This window comes from Pteropus alecto, unplaced genomic scaffold (genome assembly GCF_000325575.1).
Source record: "Pteropus alecto unplaced genomic scaffold, ASM32557v1 scaffold58, whole genome shotgun sequence".
Taxonomy (NCBI): Eukaryota; Metazoa; Chordata; class Mammalia; order Chiroptera; family Pteropodidae; genus Pteropus; species Pteropus alecto.
The window spans coordinates 775,509-796,524 of record NW_006441950.1 but is presented as its reverse complement, the minus strand read 5'-3'; positions in this window follow the sequence as shown (position 1 = coordinate 796,524).

Sequence of the window (21,016 nt, the reverse complement as noted above, 5' to 3'; positions counted from 1 at the left end):
TCCTCCTTTATTTCTGTCACAAGGGAAGAAGTCTTGCCTCTGCTTCTATATGTGGAACCACTCACTTCTTACATTTTCAGGGCTGTTTTTCCATCAGTTGCCAGCTCTCACTGTACTAGATCCATCTATACCATTTCTTTCTGGAAGTCTGTATTGACCTGTCAACATTTGCCCAGTTATCAGTAAGCATTCAGCTCCATATCTATAAGCATCTCCAGTTTTCTATGCCTATGCCTAACTCTGTCTTAATCTTTAACATATTTTATCCTAATTGTTTGTTTTCTTGCCTGGCATGTGTAGGTTTTTAACTGCTTTCTCATGAGTATAAAATATATGTTCAGATAACATTTGTAACATTTAAACAAGTATGTTTCGTATTAATAGTACCTACCAAATTACAAAAAAAAATAATAATTGGTACTCAGTAAATGTTTACTGAAATTTTATGAATGCACAAATTAATTAAAAAAAAAGGAAATATTTAGTTATAGTATAGAGTGGTTGTAGAATGTGCAAGTAATGAAGATTGAGTTGGAATTACAGTTTGTGGTCTAATCATAAATTTTGAAATTTACATTAAAGTGTTTGTTCTTTGCTTTGTATCAATAGAAACTAACAAATAATTTTTTAGCAAGGAAAATCATGTTTAAATTTGCATTTCAAAAATAACATTGGTGACATAAAGTATATGAATTGGGAAAGAATAGACTGAAGATTGTAATTCTATCAGACCTAATAAAATTCAGCCCGACATTAATTACCTAAATTAAAGAAGCAGTAGTACAGATTAAAAAATACTTTATATCAGGTGTATTTAAGAAGTAAAATTTATATAAATCAATAAATTGGCTAGTTCTGCAAAGGGAGAGTGAAAAATTGAAGATGATGCAAAAGTTTCTAGCCTTGTGGTAGGACCTAAGGACAGAAGAAAGAAATTTTCCTTAATGATAATAAAATCAATTGTGGATGTACTGAGCCTGAGGTTTAGGTGAACTTCAATACAGCAGTAATAAGGATCAGGAAAATATTGGGGCTAGACATAAAGATCTGTAAGTCATCTGCAGAGAACTGATAAGTAAGAGATAAAAGTGAGTATTCGCTAAGGGGAAATTGAGTTACATAAAAATAATCCAGTCAAAGACAAGCCTAGAGGATGCCTGTACTTCAGAGTAGCTTAGGAAGCAGCACCAAGTCAAACACTTATAAGGAATGGTCAGAAATGGAGAAGAATCAAGAAAACATGGTACCAAAGAATCTAAGACAGAGAGGGCTCAAGAAGAAAGACTGGTACCTTCAAATGCTACAAAAAAAGTAAAACACTGACAACGAACCAAGAATTCTCTGACATACATACTTAAAAAAAAATCGAGTTCCACCACACCCAGAATCAGATAAACTGATGATGAGATAACAGAATAAAACTAGAAAAAATAAATTAATATAAATATATTAGTAGGTTCTTTGTGAACAGAACTCAGTTTCTTGTAATAATGTTTTTAATTGACTACAAACCTACAGAAATCATCTAGTCCCTCCAGGGCCTTGGTTTCTCATTTGTAAAGTGAATTAATTAAATTAAATAATTATTTGACCATTATGTCTACTTCTCAGAGTCTATATACATTATGGTAAACTAAAGTAAATAAATTTGCTCTAATGATTTTAAAATACAGTGTTCAATATATGTAACTCTGCTCTCTTACCACAATTTAAAAATTCACACAAAGAATAACTTAATTCTATTCATTTCAAAATCTGGCAATCAATAACTTACTCTGTAGAACTAAAGAAAAATTTTTAAGTATTAGTCACTAATTTTCTTATGAACATTTTCAGATATCAAGCAATGCCCAAATTAAAGCTTAAAGAGCTTACAAAGTTCAAAAACGTAATGAGATGCATATGTCCTTTTAAAAAATTGTGAGATACTTATGAATGTCCTTTTAAAGCCTCATCCCTAAATCACAAAAGTATTTTTGCAAAGAAAAGTGTGATGTGATATTTATTTACCATATTTAGTTATAATTTTTTGCAACAAATAGCCGGAATATATCCTAAAAGGCCCGCTATAATATATAAATATTTCTATTAAAAATCTGGCTTTTTGCAAAAACCTAGGTGATTTCACTAATAGTCACTCCATTTCTCTAAGATGCTTTGTGCTCCGATGGTACAAATGCACTATTCTTGGGCTACTGATGATTTCTCCCTTTTTCCTAGAAAATTATTTCTTTTGATTTATTTTCTTTCCTTATTATTCTATTTCATGCTTAATGGCAGTGCTAGACTTGAAATGCAGCTCTTCACTTTTTCTCTCACGTGTTTTCATCCATACATTTTCTTTATTCTCTAAGTTTTATTTTATGCATGAAGAGTTTAAGATATATGATATCAATTAACGTGTATTATTTTTAATTCATGGTTCTGTTCAATTATTGTCTTATGACTCCTGAGAGTTTCTATCTATAAGGCTGTTTGATTGAGGTCCAAATGGCAAGCAAAACACATATTGAAAATTCCCTCCAATTCTGTGAATACGTAAAAATACCAGGTAGAATATAAAATATTTAGAGCCAATATCTAATGTATCAAATAGCACATAGCAAGAAGTAAGATTTGAAGCTGTAATGCTCCTGATAATCATAGGAATCAGGATTTTAACATTTGCTCAAGTAACAAGAGTCAAAATAGCGGGTCCCAAACCTAAACAAAAGTCAGAATCTGGCTGTCTGCAAGAAGTTAAAATCCCATAATGTTCTGTCTATCTGTGAACACAAATCTGAATATTTCTGTCTACCAATCATGGCTACTATATCTCCACCAATGGACTACTCCACCAAAATTGACTACTAAGTTAGTGACTTAAAATTACATTGCAAAATCTTCAAATTCTAGTATCTACACAAAAATTTACCTACAATCTAAATTTCCATCAACCAATGGATAAAGAAAATGTTGTAGATATATGCAATCAAATATTATTCAGCCACTAAAAAGAAAAAAAATCCTGCCATATTCAACAACAGAGATAAACCTTAAGGACATTATGCCAAGTGAAATAAGCCAGTTACAGAAAAACAAATTCTGCATGATTCTACTGGAGTGAGGTATCTAAAATAGTAAAACTCATTGAAGCAGAAAGTAGAATGGTGGTGAGTGAAGGAGAGAGAAAGGGGGAGATGCTGTTCAACAAGTATAATGTTTCAGTTATACAAGATGAACAAATTCTAGACATTGGCTGTATATCTTTGTGTTTATAGCCAACAATACTGTGCTAAGCACTTAAAATTTTGTTGAGGATAGATCTTATATTATGTGTTCTTACCACAGTTTAAAAATTCACACAAAGAATAACTTAATTCTATTTATTTCAAAATCTGGCAATCGATAAGAAAAACGAATGGCTCTGGAAGAAAGCTGCAAACCTCAGCAACTAATCCTAACCTTATCTTTTTTCTCTTTCCTCAAAAGAAGCTATAAGGTGAATCAAAAAATTTTTGGAATATTTAGTAATACCTTAAAACCAGAAAATAAGTAACTGTAGGGGAGGTCTTGCCCTTTCTCCTTCCAAACAAATATTAAAAGTAGTGTGAACTTACACCTCAAGGAGATAGGATAAAAGAACAAAGTAAGCCTAAAGTTAGTAGAGGAAAAGAAATAAGATTAGAACAAAAGTAAGGAAAAAACAAACAAACAAAAAACAATAGGAAAAACAGTAAAATTAAGAGTTGTGGTTTTTTTGAAGAGATAAAGAAAAATTGACAGTCCTTAGCTAGACTAAGAACAAAAGAGAGAAGGTTCAAATAAAATCACAAATGAAAGAGATACTGATGTCACAGAAATAAAAAGGGTCACAAAAGATTCCTATGAACAATTATGCACTAACAGACTGAACAACAAAGAAGAAATGGATGAATTTCTAAAAACATACAACCTGCCAAGACAATCATAAAGAAACAGAAATTTCAGAAAACCTATAACTAATACAAAGTTTTAATAAATAAACAAAAACTTCCCAACAAAGAAAAGCACAGAACCAAATGGCTTCACTGGTGAATTCTACCAAACATTTAAAAAATTAATGCCAATTCTCAAGCTATCCCCCTGCCAAAAATTGAAGAAGAGTGAACACTTCCAAACTCATTTTATGAGGCCAGCATAAACTGATACCAAAGTCAGCCAAAAACATCACACGCACAGACACACACACACAAAAATACAGGCCAATATTTCTGATGAATATTTATGCAAAAAAAAAAAAAACCCTCCACAGAATACTAACAAAATGTACTGAATTCAACAGCACACTAAAAGGATCATACACCATAACCAAGTGAGATCTATCTGTGGGATGCAAGGATGCTTTAACATACAAAAATCAATGTGGTATACTGTATTAACACAATAAAAAATAAAAATCATATTATCTTCTCAATAGATGCAGAAAAGCATTTGATAAAATTCAACACCATTTCATAATAATAATAATAAATACTCTCAACAAACTAGGAATAGAAGAAAAAGTACCTCAATGTAATAAAGACTATATGTGAAAAGCTCACAACTAATATGCTTAACGGTGAAAAACTAAAAGCTTTTTCTCTAAGATCACGAAAAAGATGAGGTTGCCCACTCTTATCATTTCTATTCAACCTAGTGCTGAAGGCCTTAGCCAGAATAATTAGGCAAGAAAAAGAAATAAAAGGCATTCAAATTCAGTAAATTTGCAGGATAGAAAATCAACATACAAAAATCAGTTGTGTTTCTATACACTAACAATGAACTCACTACACTACTCTATACACTAATGATTTCCTCTGAAAGTAAATTAGCAAAACAACTCCATTTATAATAGCACCAAAAAGAATAAAATACTTAGGAATAAAATTAACTAAGGCGGCGAAAGACTTGTGTACTGCAAGTGCTGAAACATTGATAAAAAATTTAAAGAAGACATAAACAAACGAGAAGACATAAACAAATGTAAAGACATCTTGTGTTCCTGGATTGAAATACCTAATATTGTTAAAATGGCTGTATTACTCACAGATTCAATGTTATTCCTATCAAAATTCCAAGGACATTTTTACAGAAATAGAAAAACGATAGTACAGTTCATGTGGAAAAACAAAGGATCACAAATAGTTAAATTAATCCTAAGAAAGAACAAACCTGAAAGTGTCACACGTCCTGATTTCAAAATATATTATAAAGCTACAGTAATCAAAACATTACAGTACTGGTATATAGACATATAAACCAATGGAACAGAATAGAGAGCATAGAAATAATTCCACATACATACAATCAACTAATCTTCAAAAAGGTGCTAAGAATACTCAAGGCAGAAAGAATTGTCTCTTCAATAAATGGTGCTGGAAAAACTGGATATTCTCATGCAAAAAAAAATGAAATTGGACTCATTACATCATACAAAAAATCAACTCAAAATCAATTAAACACAAATCTAAGATGGGAAACTGTGACACTTCGGAATATAAATAAGGAAAACGTCATGACATTGATCTTGGCAATGATTGCTTGGATATTATATAAAAGCACAGCAACAAAAACAAAAATAAACAAGTGGTTCTACATCAAACTAAAATGCTTCTGCACAATATATGAAACAATACATGGTGAAAAGGCAACTTCCAGAATAGGATAAAATATTTACAAACTATATATCTGATAAAGGGTTAATTCCAAAATATATAAGGAACTCATACAACTCAATAGCAAAAAAAACTAATAGCCTGATTTATAAAAGGGCTCATGATTTGCATGAATCTTTCTCCAAAGAAAACACACAAATGGCCCACATGTATATGAAAAAAATGTTCAGTGTCAGCAGTCATCAGGAAAATACAAATCAAAACCATAAGAAAATACTATCTTAAACCTGCCAGAAAGAACGTTATTAAAAAATAAATAAATAAATAACAGCAAGTGTTGGAAAGAAATTGGAACTCTTGCACACTGTTAGTGGAAATGCAAAATTGTGAAGCCACTATGGAAAATAATATGGAGGTTTCTTAAAAATTAAAAATAGTTCTACCATATCATTCAGCACTCCCATGACTAGGTATTTATTCAAAAGAATTGAAATCAAAATATCAAAGAGATATTGGCATTCCCATGTTCTTTGCAGTACTTAGAAGTGGAAACAACCTAGCTATCCATCAATAGATGAATGAATAAAGAAAATGTGGTATATACATATAATGGAATACTATTCAGATTTTAAAAGGAAGTTTTGACACATGCTACAATGTGGATGAACCTTGAAAATATTATGCTAAATGAAATGAGCCAGTCACAGAAACACAAATACTACATGATTCCACTTATATGAGCCATCAAAAATAGTGAAATATGTAGAATGAAATTGTGGAATGATGGTTTCCAGAAGCTGGGGGTGGGGAGGCAGAATGGGGAGTTATGAATTGATGAGCTTAATGTTTCAGTTAAGCAAGATGAATAAGCTCTAAAGACCTGCTATACAGCTTTGTACTTATAGTCAATAATAATGTACACTTAAATTTTTGTTAAGACAGTAGATCTCATGTTGTGTTCTTACCACAATAAGATAATTTTTTTAATTAGGTAAGGATCAAATCCCAGTATGTACATTTAACAATATCTAGAAGAAAAAGTAGGACCTACATTTTCTAACAAAGACTACCTACACTTCAACAGAGTTCTTCCCATCCTCCCAACCTAATGTTTTCACTACCAATTTCTAATGATAAAGAAAAGTTAATAGGTCATGAGTTCTTTGCTAAGTATAATAGCTTTGTGGAAAGAGAGTGATAAAAGTTACCCTTATTTTAATAGTGAACAGAATGTCAGTACAGAGCTGCTAAATGTGACAATTATGAAATAGACAGAAGAAAAAATAAATTTATTAAAAGAGAGACTATAAATCAAGAAAATAAGAAAATTCTCCACAATTATAGTATGTAATGCAAAGTAATCAGGTGATTAACCCAACAAAATAGTGCAAAAATTAGATCATAAAATTAAATGAGCTGCACTGTGCCTGGTATTTAGTAAAATAAATAAATATTTGTTAAATAAATATTTGAATTTCAGATCTAATGAAACACAAAAAGAGCCAAAATAAATCATTGTGTAATGAAAAACATATTAGAACACCAGTATATAAATTAAGCATCATTGAAAACTGAATTATGTACATAGAGGGAATGTTCAAAATAATTCCAGTAAATGAATACAACAAGATTAAGAGAATTGGAGCAAAGTTAATAGATATAGAAAATAGATAATCTAACATAAAGATAACTGATAGTAAAACCAATGAGAAGTAGAAAATTAAACAGAAGAAGCATATATGGACAAATATCTGTTTTAATTTTCCTGTTATGAAAATTTAATAAAGAACACACAAAAGTGAGACATATTTTAGTTAAGCTATTCTAATTCAATGATGAAGAAAGAAATCTTCAAGATTTCAGGCAGGAGAAGCAAATCAACTTTAAGAAAAAAACTTAGTTTGTCTTTAGCATGTTCCATATCAACTTTTAATGCCAAAAGGCAATGAAACATTTCTACAGATATCTGAGGGAAACTGTAGTCTTTACTACAGTATCATGAAAGTTTAAAAGAATCTAAACATTATAAAACATGAAATACTTTAGAGAATACAATTCTTATGAACATGTCTTAAAAATAGCAAAACCACTCTTAATAATTCCAGACTAAAAAAGGAAAAGATAAATTAAAATAAATACATCAATATTGAAATAGCCATATTTAAGGACACATCATAAGCAGTAACTCATTTAAATGTGAAAATAATGTTAAATAACCATAAATATTTTTGTTGCAGAACAAAATGTGCATATTATAAATTGGGACAATGTAAAAACAATATAACTAACAAATACTGAAAGGTGAGAGGAGGCAAGATGTGAGGAAATAGAGTATAAATGTTCTAATTTTTCATAACAGAATATCAAATAATACTATCTAAAATTGATTCATGTTATTTTAAAAACAAAATGATTTTGTACTTACTATTATCTCTTTTTTAACTTTAGGGGAAATTTCTAAGAAATAATAACTCTTATGGAAAAAAGAGTTATTAAAGTTTAATAGTTTCCTTACTTAGAGTTCAATAGTTTGTTTTCTGTTTTTTGTTTTTTTTTTGGTTTTACTTCAATTTCTTTTCTTTCTAGCATATATAGGTAATATTAAATGATATACTTTTTAAAAATTAAAAATAACATCTATAGAATGCTCTCATTTTTCTAAAAGTGTTTTTATTTACTTTCCTATTTATTCATATGTAAGGAATGATGTCTAGAATTATATTCATTAAATACTAATGATAAATAATTCTGAAGGATACAGTTTGGGGTGAATTTTAATATTTACATGTAAAAATTCATTTAGCATTTAAATTATTTATAATAAATATAAATTATTTCTCTTAAAAACAATAGAAGCTTTTTTTAAAAAAATAATAATAGCAAAGACTGAAGCAAATATTCTGAGATTAAAATATGGCTAATTGTTAATTTCTTATTTCTTGTTTATACCTTGTTTTTTAGCACCAGAAGAAATTTATTTTCAAAATTTCTTACTTAACCAATGGTGAGAACCCAGAAACAATATAGCAAGAAGCTATTTTATATACGATAACAAAACCAGGCATGAAAGTGCGAGAAAGGAAATTATAAATCAATGCATAAGCCTACATTCAAAATCTCTGAATAAAATATAAGCAATAAAATATAGCCATGTACTATATATATTTTTTAAAGTTTTTGGTGTAATTTTTTAAGAGTATAGTTGATATGCAATATTATATAATTTTAGGTGTACAACATAGTGATTCAAAATTTATATACCTTATAATGTAATTGCTTTGATAAGTCTAGTCTAGTAACCATCTGTCAACATACAAAGTTATCATGATATTACTGGCAATATTCCCTGTGCTGTACATTGCATCACCAAGACTTATTTATTTTATAACTGAAAGCTTATACATCTTATTCCCCTTCACCTTTTTCACCCATCCTTCATTAACCTCTCCTCTAGCACCATCAGTTTGTTCTCTGTATCTATGAGTTTGTTTCCGTTTTTTTTTGTTTGTTTGTTTCTTTTTTTAGATTCCACATATAAGTGAAATAACACAGTATTTATTTTTCTCTGACTTATTCTAGATTGCATCAAACTAAAAAGCTTTTGCACAGAGAGGGAAACCATCAACAAAACAAAAGGTATCCTTCTTCATGGGAGGAGATTTTTTCAAATGATGTATCTGATAAGGGGTTAATATCCAAAGACATAAATAACTCATGCAATTCAACATTTTCTTTAAAAACTGAATCAAGACAAGGATGTCCATCATCACCACTTCCATTCATCATTGTAGACGTAGCCTAATCATGAAGTCGAGAAAAAAAGAATAAGCATACATATTAGTCAGAAATTTGCCAAAATTATGGTACAAAACAAACTGGTGGCTTACTATAAACTTTTTCTTTTCTCTCATGGTTCAACTTCTTTTGCCTGGACATAACTAAGGTTGGCTCCAGGCTGAAAGTCAGGTTCGGGAGATTTGCTCCATATTTTCCCTCATCCTGGGTCATAGGCTGACATACGTACCATTAGTGGGGACTTGTAGTTCTCTCATTAGTATGATGAGCTTAAAGCCTCTGCTTGGACATGGTGTCATCCCACAAGTTCTACTGAGTGGGAAAAAATAAAAAGTTGTTAATAATAATACTTTCTATTATACCATATGTGAATTGTAGTGGAGGAAGTAAAACTGTATTGTTTGTAGATCATAGAAAAACCGAAAGAACACAAGATAATATTAGCGAGGTTTCTGGCTCTGAGATTAATCTATAAAAACCAGTGATTTATCTGCTCACTAACAAAAAAATTTAAAAGAACTATCATCTCCATTAGCAACAACAACAACAACAAAAATATATCAAGATGTAGGAGTGATAATTCAAATAGATTAAACTTGGTGTGACTCGAGCATTAACCAAAAGAATGGACACTAGTCTTAGTATTAAAAAGTGTTCCTTGCTATGACAGGCATTACCCCTTTAGTTGTTATATCATAGAGTGAAACAAAGAATCCTCAAAAAGGTGATGTTCAGGAATACCCAGCAGCTCACGGCAGTGGTTACCAGTACATTTTTAACTTACAGTCTTCAATGTATATTTCTCTAGCCAAATCTAAAGTTAATTTGTGTTTCTCTCCTTTCCTTTGCTAGAATAATACACATAGAAGGCTATTTTAAAAGCATGGATAACCATTAAAAATAAAAAGACATAGAATGCACAATATTCAAACATATAAATGAAAATTTTAAATATCCAAAATCCTTGAGGAGGACCTTTTTTGACTCTGCCTGATTTTGTCAAAGTTCCGTCTAAAACACTTTCTTTTTGGGGAGGTTTTGCACTCTCCCCAAAGCAAACAAATCATCAAAGAACTCAATCTCTTGCTCTCCAGAGTCTTTCTCTGATTAGAAGAGAAAGAAAATCTATCTCTCTAGTCCTTTCCCTCAGCAAACCTTCTTCCAAAGTCTTTGACAGTTTTGTGTTCAGTGGACAATGTGGTTGACTTCTCAAAATCGTTTCTACCCCAGATAGTGTAACAATTGCAGTGATATCATTCCTATATTTTCATGTGGGCCAATGTGTATAAGCAAAAGTTTGTTTGGAGGCTTCTAGGAAAAAGAAAACAGTGCCTATTATTTGCTTAATATAAAGAAAACAATTTGTTGTCCTAGTTGTTGCTGGCAGCAGTCTTGAATCCATAAGGGAAGCTAAACGAAAGAAAGTTAGGTACATGTAAGATGGCAGAGCCAAAATTATCATTCAAAGGCAGAGATAGAAGAGGTCAAATGGCCTTATCTTCAAGCAGATTTGTATCAGGGAGGAAGATCTTTCTTCTAGTTAATCTCTCCTTATGTCTCAGTGGCAGAAGTTGGTCCAATGCCTGCCATTGTCTGGCAAAGAAAAATAGGGTTTCCAGGATAGAGCCTTTATAACTTATTCCTTAGCACTATGCATACTGCAATCTATGTAAAATTTGTCTTCTGTTAAAAGAGGAGTGGGCGAACAGTATCTACCACCCCTGTGATTTGTTGAGAACCTGACTTCAGGAGACTGAATCAGACTCTACATTATTCTAGCACATCTTATCTGTCCTGGCATCATTATGGGCTGAGTTCCTTTAATCAACCATGCTCCCAGAGTACCACCATCAGTGCCTACACAAAAGTAAACAAAAACTTATTTTTAATTAGTGTTGCAATGAAAAGGAAAACACAAACTTAGAGTTGGAGTGAACCTGAGGTTATTCAATATTCTTAACTAGAAATAGCTATAGCACAAACCTGGTTCAGGAGCTTCTAATTCTCTACACTGTGTTCCTCCTTCCTCTAGCAGATGTCCAACTGGAGCACCTAGAACAGAATGGCCCTTGGTAATAAATGACAAAGGCTAAGAATAATGATGGTTCTGAATTATGAATCTCACACAAAAACTCTTAATCTGCTACACATTCACTCAAGGACAGTGAAGTATTTGGTCAGAAAAAAAAAAAATGAAGGCACTGGTGGCTTTGTGCCACAACAAAACCTGACACCAGAGCTACAGTCTCTCATTCAAATGAGTATTTTCATGCTTCAGATATTTGCTATTCCACTGACATATTATTAGCAGTCTCTAATAATGATTCACAGAATTTTTCTCTATAGTTGCAGGCATGAATTTCCCCAGATTCCAATAACAAGTCTCCTGCACTAGTGGTTCCCAAATTATTACAGAAATTAATATCACATTAAAATCAACAAGATGTAGAATGCATATTGCTAAAAACAGAGTAAATGACATAGTTAGCCTTGAGAAAATTTCCACAAACTAAAATGGAAGAGAATTAAGAAATGAAAGTGGTAGAAAATATCAATAAATATGAGATACAAACTGGAAAAGATACAACAATGAATAAATCAAAAGAAACACTCAAAAATACACAAGTATTTTCTGATTAAGTTATTTATGTTCAAGAGTTAAGAAAAAGTGTATGACAACTTAGGCAGAAGTAAGTAGGTCACATGCAAGGGAGAAGATTCAGGCTGGCTCAGTTTTACCATATCAGTATTTCAACACTCAAAGCTGGAGGATGATGAGGGTAAAACTACTATGAAACAACTGGAAGTATGTACTAAATATATTGATTAATAAAGGTATAAGACTAAAGCTGAGTAACTGTATTAATTATAGTTGTGGAAGTAAAGGTAAATGTTATAAAATCTTGACATTATAAAAATAATATGTTACAAACAAAAATTAGAATCTGAAGACAGAAAATGTGAGAAATACAGGTAGGCTAAATTGCTTATTTCAAAGTGGTTCCTCATTGCATTAAAAAAAGGTCCAAAAAGGAAAAAGTTGGAAGGGAAGGAGGAGGGTGGGAGAAAAGGAGGGAAGAGGAAGCCGATCCGTACTTATAGGCATGGGAGGACAATTATATATATTTATAATTATGTGTTTATACATGTGTAATTATAAGTGAAAAAAGCAAAAACAAAATTAGATTTTGAATTTGCACAGAAATGAGGCTGGAACAATATATAACAACTATTTCAAACTGCCAACAGTTGCTATTACTAGAAATTGGAATTGGACCAAGGTACACAAGACATATTCACACTTAAATTTACGCACTTATACTTTATATATAGTTTGCATTTTTCAACCTATGTTTCAGAGCATATTATTGCCATTGACCTATTCAAGGCTGGTCTCTCATTTTATGGATGTGCATATTGATAAGTTTCTCCCTTCTATCCCCATTTGCCTTCTCTTATAGGCAGCCATACTAATGTGTTTACCATGCATCATTCTTTGTATGTGTTTGGTATTGATATACTTTTAATTTATATGAATGATACTGTGTTACATATTCTGTTTCTCATATTTTAACCTAGCATTATTTTTTTAATATTATCTGTATAACAGCTTGTGTGGTTGTCCATCGATTCTAATTGCCCTGTGACATGCTTCCACTATGCTCACTCTACCAGACATAAAAATTCGGGCTGCCTCAACTTCCTGCCTCCTCAAACAATTCTTCATGAAGCTGAGTATTATTCATTTGGTATATAATCCCAGAAGAATCATTGTTGTGTAAATGAGTATGCGTATACTAAATTTAAGCACTGATAGACATTTTACAATGTATCATTGGCAAATATCATCTCCCACTTCATAGGTCATGTTTTTATTTTGTTGGTGGTTTTCTTTGCTGTGCAAAAACTTTTTAGTTTTATGTAGTCCCTCCCATTTGTTTCTTTTTTCTTTTTTTTTTTTCCTTTGCTCGAGGAGACATAGCTAAAAAACTCGGACTAAGAGTGATGTCAAAGAGTTTGCTACTTACATTTTCTTTTTACGAGTATTATGGTTTCAGGTCTTACATTTAACTCTTTAATTCATTTTGAGTTCATATTTGTAGATGGTGTAGGAAAGCGATGCAGTTTCATTCCTTTTTATGTGTCTGTCTATATATTCTTCCCTCCTTTGTAATAGATTAATTGACCTTATGGACGTGATTTATTTCTGGTCTCTCTATTCTGTTCCATTGATCTATGTCTCTGTTTTTATGCTAATACATTGCCATTTTGACTACTATAGCCTTGTAGAAAGGTTTGATATTAGGTAGCATGATACCTCTAACTTTGTTCTTCTTTCTCAAGACTGACAAGGCTATTTGGGGTCCATATAAACTTTAGGATTGTTTGTTCTAGTTCTGTGAAAAATGCCATTGGTATTTTTATAGTGATTGCATTGAATCTACAGATTGCTTTGGGTACTATAGACATTTTAATTATGTTAATTCTTCCTATCCATAAGCACAATATATGTTTCCATTTATTTGGATCCTTCAGTGTCTTTCTTCAATGACAATTTTTTGAGTACAGGCCTTTTACTTTCTTGGTTAAATTTATTCCTAGATATTTTAATGTTTTTAAAGCAATTGTAAACAGGATTATTTTCTTAATTTCTCTTTCCGATATTTCATTATTGGCGTATAAAATTTTTAATTTTGTATGCTGCTACTTTACTGAATTCGTTAATCAGTTCTACCAGTTTTTTGGTGGAGTCTTTAAGGTTGTCTATATATGGTATCATGTCATCTGCAAATAATGACAGTTACTTCTTCCTTTCCATTTGGATGCCTTTTATTTATTTTTCTTATTTGATTGCTGTGGCCAGGACTTCCAATACTATGCTGAATAAAAGTGGCGAAAGTAGACATCCGTATCTTGTTCCTAATTCAAGGAAAACACTTTTAGCTTTTCCCTTTGCATATGACCTTATCCATGGGTTTGTCATATATAGCTATTATTATGTTGAGGTATGTTCCCTCTATTCTCATTTTTCTTAAAATTTTCTTTTTATCATAAATGGATGCTAGATTTTGTCAAATGCTTTTTCTGCATCTATTGATATGGTCACATAATTTTTATCTTTCAATTTGCTAACATGGTGTATCACATTAATTGATTTGTAGATATTAAACCAACCTTGCATACCAGAAATAATCCAAATTGATCCAAATTGATCATGCTATATGATATTTTTAATGTATTGTTGAGGATTTTTGCATCTATGATTATTGGGGATATCGACCTATAATTTTTTTTTGTAATGTTTTTGTCTGGTTTGGGAATCAGGATAATGGTGGCCTCATAAAATAAAGTTGGGAGCCTTCCCTCTTCTTGAAATTTTTTGAGTAAGTTGAGAAGAATAGGATTTAATTTTTAAAAAATATTTGGTAAAATACACCTGTGAGGTCATCTGGTCTAGGATTTTTGTTTGTTGGGAATTTTTTATTACTGATTTAACTTCATTAGTAGTAATTCATTGGTTCAAATTTTCTGTTTCTTCTTGACTCAATCTTGGAAGACTGTAGATTTCTAGGGATATATCTATTTCTTCTGGATTGTCCAATTTGTTGGCATATAATTGCTCATAGTAATGTTTCTTAATTTTTACATTTCTGTGGAGTCAGTTTTCACTTCTCTACTTTTATTTATTTGGGTCCTCTCTCTTTTTTCTTGGGACTTGTTTTCTTCCTCATTCAGCTATACTATGTCTTTAATTGTAGCATTTTATCCATTTACATTTAAAGTGATTACAGATAGGTTCCAGTTATTGCTATTTTATTATACATATTTATGTTCTTTTTTCTTCCTCTTCTTTTTCTTAATGAAGTTCCTTCAATATTTCTTACAGTATGGGCTTGGTGGTGATAAATTCCTTTAGCTTTTTTTTTGCCTGGAAAGCTCTTTATCTCACCTTCAATTTTAATTGATAGCCTTGCTGGGTCAAATGGTCTTGGTTGTAGGTCCTTTATTTTCATCATTTTTAATATTTTGTGTCGGTGCCTTCTGAACTGCAAAGTTTCTGTTGAGAAATCAGCTGACAGTCTTATGGAAGTAGTCTTGTATGTAACTAGTTGCCTTTTCCTTGCTGCTTTTAGGATTCTCTCTTTACCTTTAACCCTTGCCATTTAAATTATGATATGTCTTGGTGTGGGCCTCTTTGGATTCATCTTGTTTGGGACTTTATGAGTTTTCTGGATTTGGTCCACTTACTTCACCAGGTTAAAAAAATTTTTAGTCATTATTTTCTCAAATAGTTTCTCAATCTCTTACTCTCCCTCTTCTCCATCTGACACCTCTATAATGAGAATATTATTACACTTGATGTTGTCCCAGAAGTCTCTTAAACTATCCTCATTTTTTAAATTCTTTTTTCTTTTTGCTGTTCTAATTGGGTTTCTTCTGCTACCTTCTCTTCCATATTGCTGATTTGGTCCTCTGCTTTATCTAATCTATTATTGATTACTTCTAGTATATTCTTCATTTCATTTATTTTATTCTTCACTCTGGTCCTTTTTTTTAATGTTTTCTATCTCTATTTTTAAGTTTCCTATCTCTTTGTTGAGGTTATCAGTGAGTTCATCTACTCTTCCCCTAAGTTCATTAAGCATCCTTATAACTGGTGTTTTGAACTCTGCAGCTTGTCTTCATCTTGTTTAGTTCTTTTTCTGGAGTTTTGTCCTATTCTTTCATTTTGGGCATGTTTCTTTGTCTTCTTATTTCAGCTGCCTCCCTGCATTTGTTTCTATGTATGAAAAAGATCTTCTACATCTCTTGTTTTTGGCAGAATGGGCTTATGTAATAGGTGCCCTGTGGGGCCCAGGACAGAGTCTTTCTGGCCACCTGAACTGGGTGCTCCAGAGGGGTTACTTGTGTTAATTGTGCATGTCCTCCTAGTGTGGTTGAGCTTTAATTGCTGTTGGTATGTTAGTGGGACAAATCGATCCTCAGGCTGACTGGCTGTCAGGAATGGCCATAACTACAGCAGACAAGCTTTTGTGCAATAAGTCCACCTTTTGGGTTGTTTATGGAGCTGGTTGGATGGTGCTCTGGTGTGAACTGAAGCTAGCCACTGGAGGTCCACTTGAGAGGGGTTCTGAGAAGGCCAAAATCAACTGCTGCCTGTTCCCAGTGTGGGGCCACCTGGTAGAAACTACAAAGTGGCACGTAGTTGCTTGCCACCTATGCTGTGCTTGGAAGCACTTGGGAAAGGCTAAGCTGCAAACTGATGCTGGCTATCAGTGCTGAGACTGGGTCTACTCCACAAGTGGGATGAGGCATGCAAAGGCCAGATGCTGCTTGTTCAAGGATTTTCAAAACTTTGAGATATTTTAGAAAAGTCTGCAGCATGAGTCAAAACAGGCGATATTTATAGATAAGCCCCTAGAAAAAGTTCTGGCCAGGCACACAATTTGGATGAAGCAGGGTCTCAAGAAACCACTAGGCCAAGGCAAAAGGTAATAGCCAGGTTAATGGAGCATCAGATCTGATCCTGCCTGTGTCTGCTGGCTGAGTAGATAGAGGGCTCAAAAAAAAGAATAATGGCATCTGCCAGCATATCTTTCCCAAAGGGAGCTCCTCTGACCCATGACCCTCTATCCTTTGCACTGAAACTAGTAAAACCAACTCCTTCCTGTATGTCCTGGGTGCTTTTCGAGCTGCTGCCCTAGTGCTGGAGTTCAAAGCAAGTGATTTCATCAGCAAGAAGGTCTTTGCACAGGCCCTTAAGAGGAACACCTGGGACTCCAGCAAGCAGCCTTCCCTCTCACTCAACCACAGTCACTGCTGGTTTTTACAGCCAGATATTTTGGGGACTCCTCTACTTGGCACTGGAGCCCCAATCTAGGGAACCTGGTGTGAAGCTGGGACCCCTTGCTCTTCAGAGGATATTTCTGCTGCCAAGATATCCCTTCTATTTCTTAACCACTACACTGTGAGTGTGGGGCCTACCTATTCCAAGTCTCTGTCATTCCTACCAGTTTTCACATGTTTTCTTTATATCCTTAGTTATAGTAAATCTGTTCAGCTAGTCCATAGCTGGTCCTCAATGATAGTTGTACTGTAATTTACTTGTAATTTTGATGTGGTCGTGGGAGAAAGTAATCACAGAGTTTACCTACTCTGCCATCTTGGCCAGAAATGCCTAGTGTTAACTTGAAAAGCTACTACAAAATATTTATATAAAAAATATGTACAAGAGATAAAATGACGTAGATGATAGAGGCTCTGTTCATCCCTTGGCAACCATATCAAAGTTGTGACAGAAACAAGGAGCAAACAGCAAGGAAAAATCACCTGTGAGCTGAATGAACAAGCCATACAACTAGGAAGAAATCTAAGAAATCACCCTGCAATGGCAGAAAGTAGAACAGGGCGAGGATGGGAGGCTGCCTGGCCTGAGCAGCTGAGAGGGATGGAGGCTACGGCAGCTGCAGATGTCTTTTAAAGGGACCATGTCCATGAGAGGACTTCTGCGGTGATGGACCCGTTTGCTCTGAGCATCAGTGCTGGTTCAGCTGGGCAGGGACTTACAGAGCAACACTGAGTTGTTGGAGTGAGGGCCACAGTGAGGCTCTCTCCCCAGCAGAAGTGCCAGCAGTATCCATTGTACCTCTGTTGAGCCCTACCCTCTCCCATTACGCGGACTCAGCACCCCCATAGCAGAGATGTTATCAAACTGGATAAAGAGGTTGCTCCACCCAGAAGATTCCCTGAAATCCTGCCTCCCCCAACTCGTGGCTCCACCCAAACCATATCCAGGAATAGCCTCAGCTAGTCAGGTGCTCTTTGCTGAGCAGCGCCAAGACTCACATTGGAGGCAGCTGGCCTCAGTTTCTGGTGTGGCCTTTTGAGGCAATTATAAGCACAGCTTCTGTGGATTGCTTGCTGAATCTTAACAGGTGGCCTTAGAGGGGCAGAGGTTGAGGCTTAGTTTGGCCTGCAGCTGAACCCCTCTCAGGACTGTGCCACTGCACACCTACTTCACAAATCCACACTAATAAGACCGGGAGACTTAGGAGCTTTGCTTAGTACATAGAAACAGACACAGAAAGGGAGCTAAAATGAGAAGACAAAGAAGCAGAAACCATATGAGAGAACAGAACAGAGATCCACACTGGTTATAAAGATGCTCAATGAACTTATGGGAAATGTATATGCATTCATTGAGAATTTCAACAAAGAGATTAAAACAAAAAACATAAAAATGGAAATGGAAATTATAAAATGGAACCAGTCAGAAATAAAGAACACATTATCTGATATGAGAAGTATATTAAATGGAATAAACAAAGCGATGGGAAAGCCAAAGAAACTCAATTAGAATGGCAGGAAAAAAGAAGCCAAGACTGTAATAATAAAGGTAAAAATATCTGTGTCATCAGGGTACCCGAGGAAAAAAAGACATTGAAGAGTTATTTGAAGTAATAATGATGGAAAACTTCTCTAACCTGGTGAAGGAAATAAATATACAACTCCAGGATGCTCAGATAGTACCAAAAACCAGGAACCCAAAGAGGCCCAAACCAAGACACATCATAATTAAAATGCCAGAGTTTAAATTCAAAGAGAGAATCTTAAAAGCAGCAAGAGAAAAGCAGATAGTTACCTACAAGAGAGCACCCATCAGACTGGCAGCTGATTTCTCAAAAGAAACTATGCAGGACGGAAGGGCTTGGCACACAATATTTGACGTGATGAAAACCCAGGATCTACAATCAAGAATACTTTATCCAGCAAAGCTATCATTTAGAGTTGAAGGACAGATAAAGAGCTTCCCAGACAAAAGCAAGCTAAGGGAATTTATCATCATCAAGCCAGTATTACAGGAAATGTTGGAGGAACTTCTTTAAAAAGAAAAACATATATCAAAAAAAGGAATAAAGAATGGTAATAACTACATTCCTATCAACAATTACCTCAGATTGAAAGGAATTAAGTGCTCCAACCAAAAGATAGAGTAATCGAATGGATAAGAAAACAAGATCCCTACATATATTGCCTACGAGAGACTCACTTCAGATTAAAAAACACACACATTCTAAAAGGAAGGGGATGGAAAAAGATATTGCCTTGGTGGACCTAGAGGTTATTGTGTTAAATAAAATGGGTCAGATTGAGAAAGACAAATATCACATGATTTCACGTACATGTGGAATCTAAAGAACAAAATCAACAACAGCAACAAAAACAGAAATAAACTCATGGATACAGAGAATATTTTGAGGGATACTAGATAGGAGGAGGTTGAGGGAGAAGAGGGCAAAGGGATTGAGAGGTGCAGGTGGATGGTTGTAGAGTAGACATGAGGATGTAGAGTATAATCGGGAAGACGGTTAATGTTGGAATAAATATGTGGTGGGGGAGGAGGGGTGCTAGATTTGGTGGGGTGGGCACTTTGCAAGTTGTGTGGATCTCTGATCAATATGCTGTACAGCTGAGGCTGGTGTGTTTTATGCCAACTATAACTGGGAAAAAAACTCATTGAATTGTACAATGTAAATGTAGGCAACTAGTTATCTATTTTATTTTAATAAGACGAAAAAAATATGTACATAATTAAACTACTTCTACTTCTCAAAGACACTTCTAATCCTGATTTCGAAATGTCAATGTGTTCATTCTTTTTCTCTCTTAACATAGATTTTACCTATGCCAACAAGGACATGTAAATGTCAAAGAGTAGAAAATTGAAACTCTTACATCTAGATGCTCACTCTGAAGCCTAAATAGGTAAACTTAAATGTCAAAGTGCTTAGATTAATGCTTTAATCACTTTTTTCCCTAAGTCACTTTTTAGCATTAGATTCCATGTGTTGAGTTTCTTTGTTTACTTTAGAGTCAAGAAAATGTGCCCCCATAAACACATTTCATGTGCATCAAGAAAGATAAAGTGTTTATGCATGTCTGCCTACATACATGCTTGTGTATAGTGTAACTTTTCATTAATTTATTCACTCATTGATTCTTTCATTCTATGACTTAGACTCCACTCACTTTAAAAAAACTGGTAGGCAGAATATGGAAAAGAAAGGATGCAATAATCACCATTTATGACTGCTTTATATAGCTAAGATGATTTTTACATAAATATCTAAAAGATTTTTACATAAATATCTAACTAAAATGATATTTATTAATATCTAACTAATTTAACACAGCTTTAACATTTTATTTTGCTATCTCTGCATGATTATAACATAATTCCAAGTCTTTTTATTGTATAAATTATAAGCAACCAGAATATAAAACTTAAATCTAAGTAATATTCTTTATTTTTATAACCATAGACCATCATAGAGACTTTAACTGCTTAATAAGTGCTTTTTAATTATGAAAAAGGAGAGTTCATAAATCAATTGTTCCTGATAAAAGTATACTGGAATTGTATGCAACAAATACACAATACATTTGTGTTCTTAATCTTAAAGTAACAAGATATATTTAACATATGATTAACCTATTACTAAGTATGATTAACCTTACTTATGATTACTAGTATGATTAACCTTATTACTAAGTTACATGCTATACTATAATGTTATATATGCAAATAGAAGAGCACTGCTCAG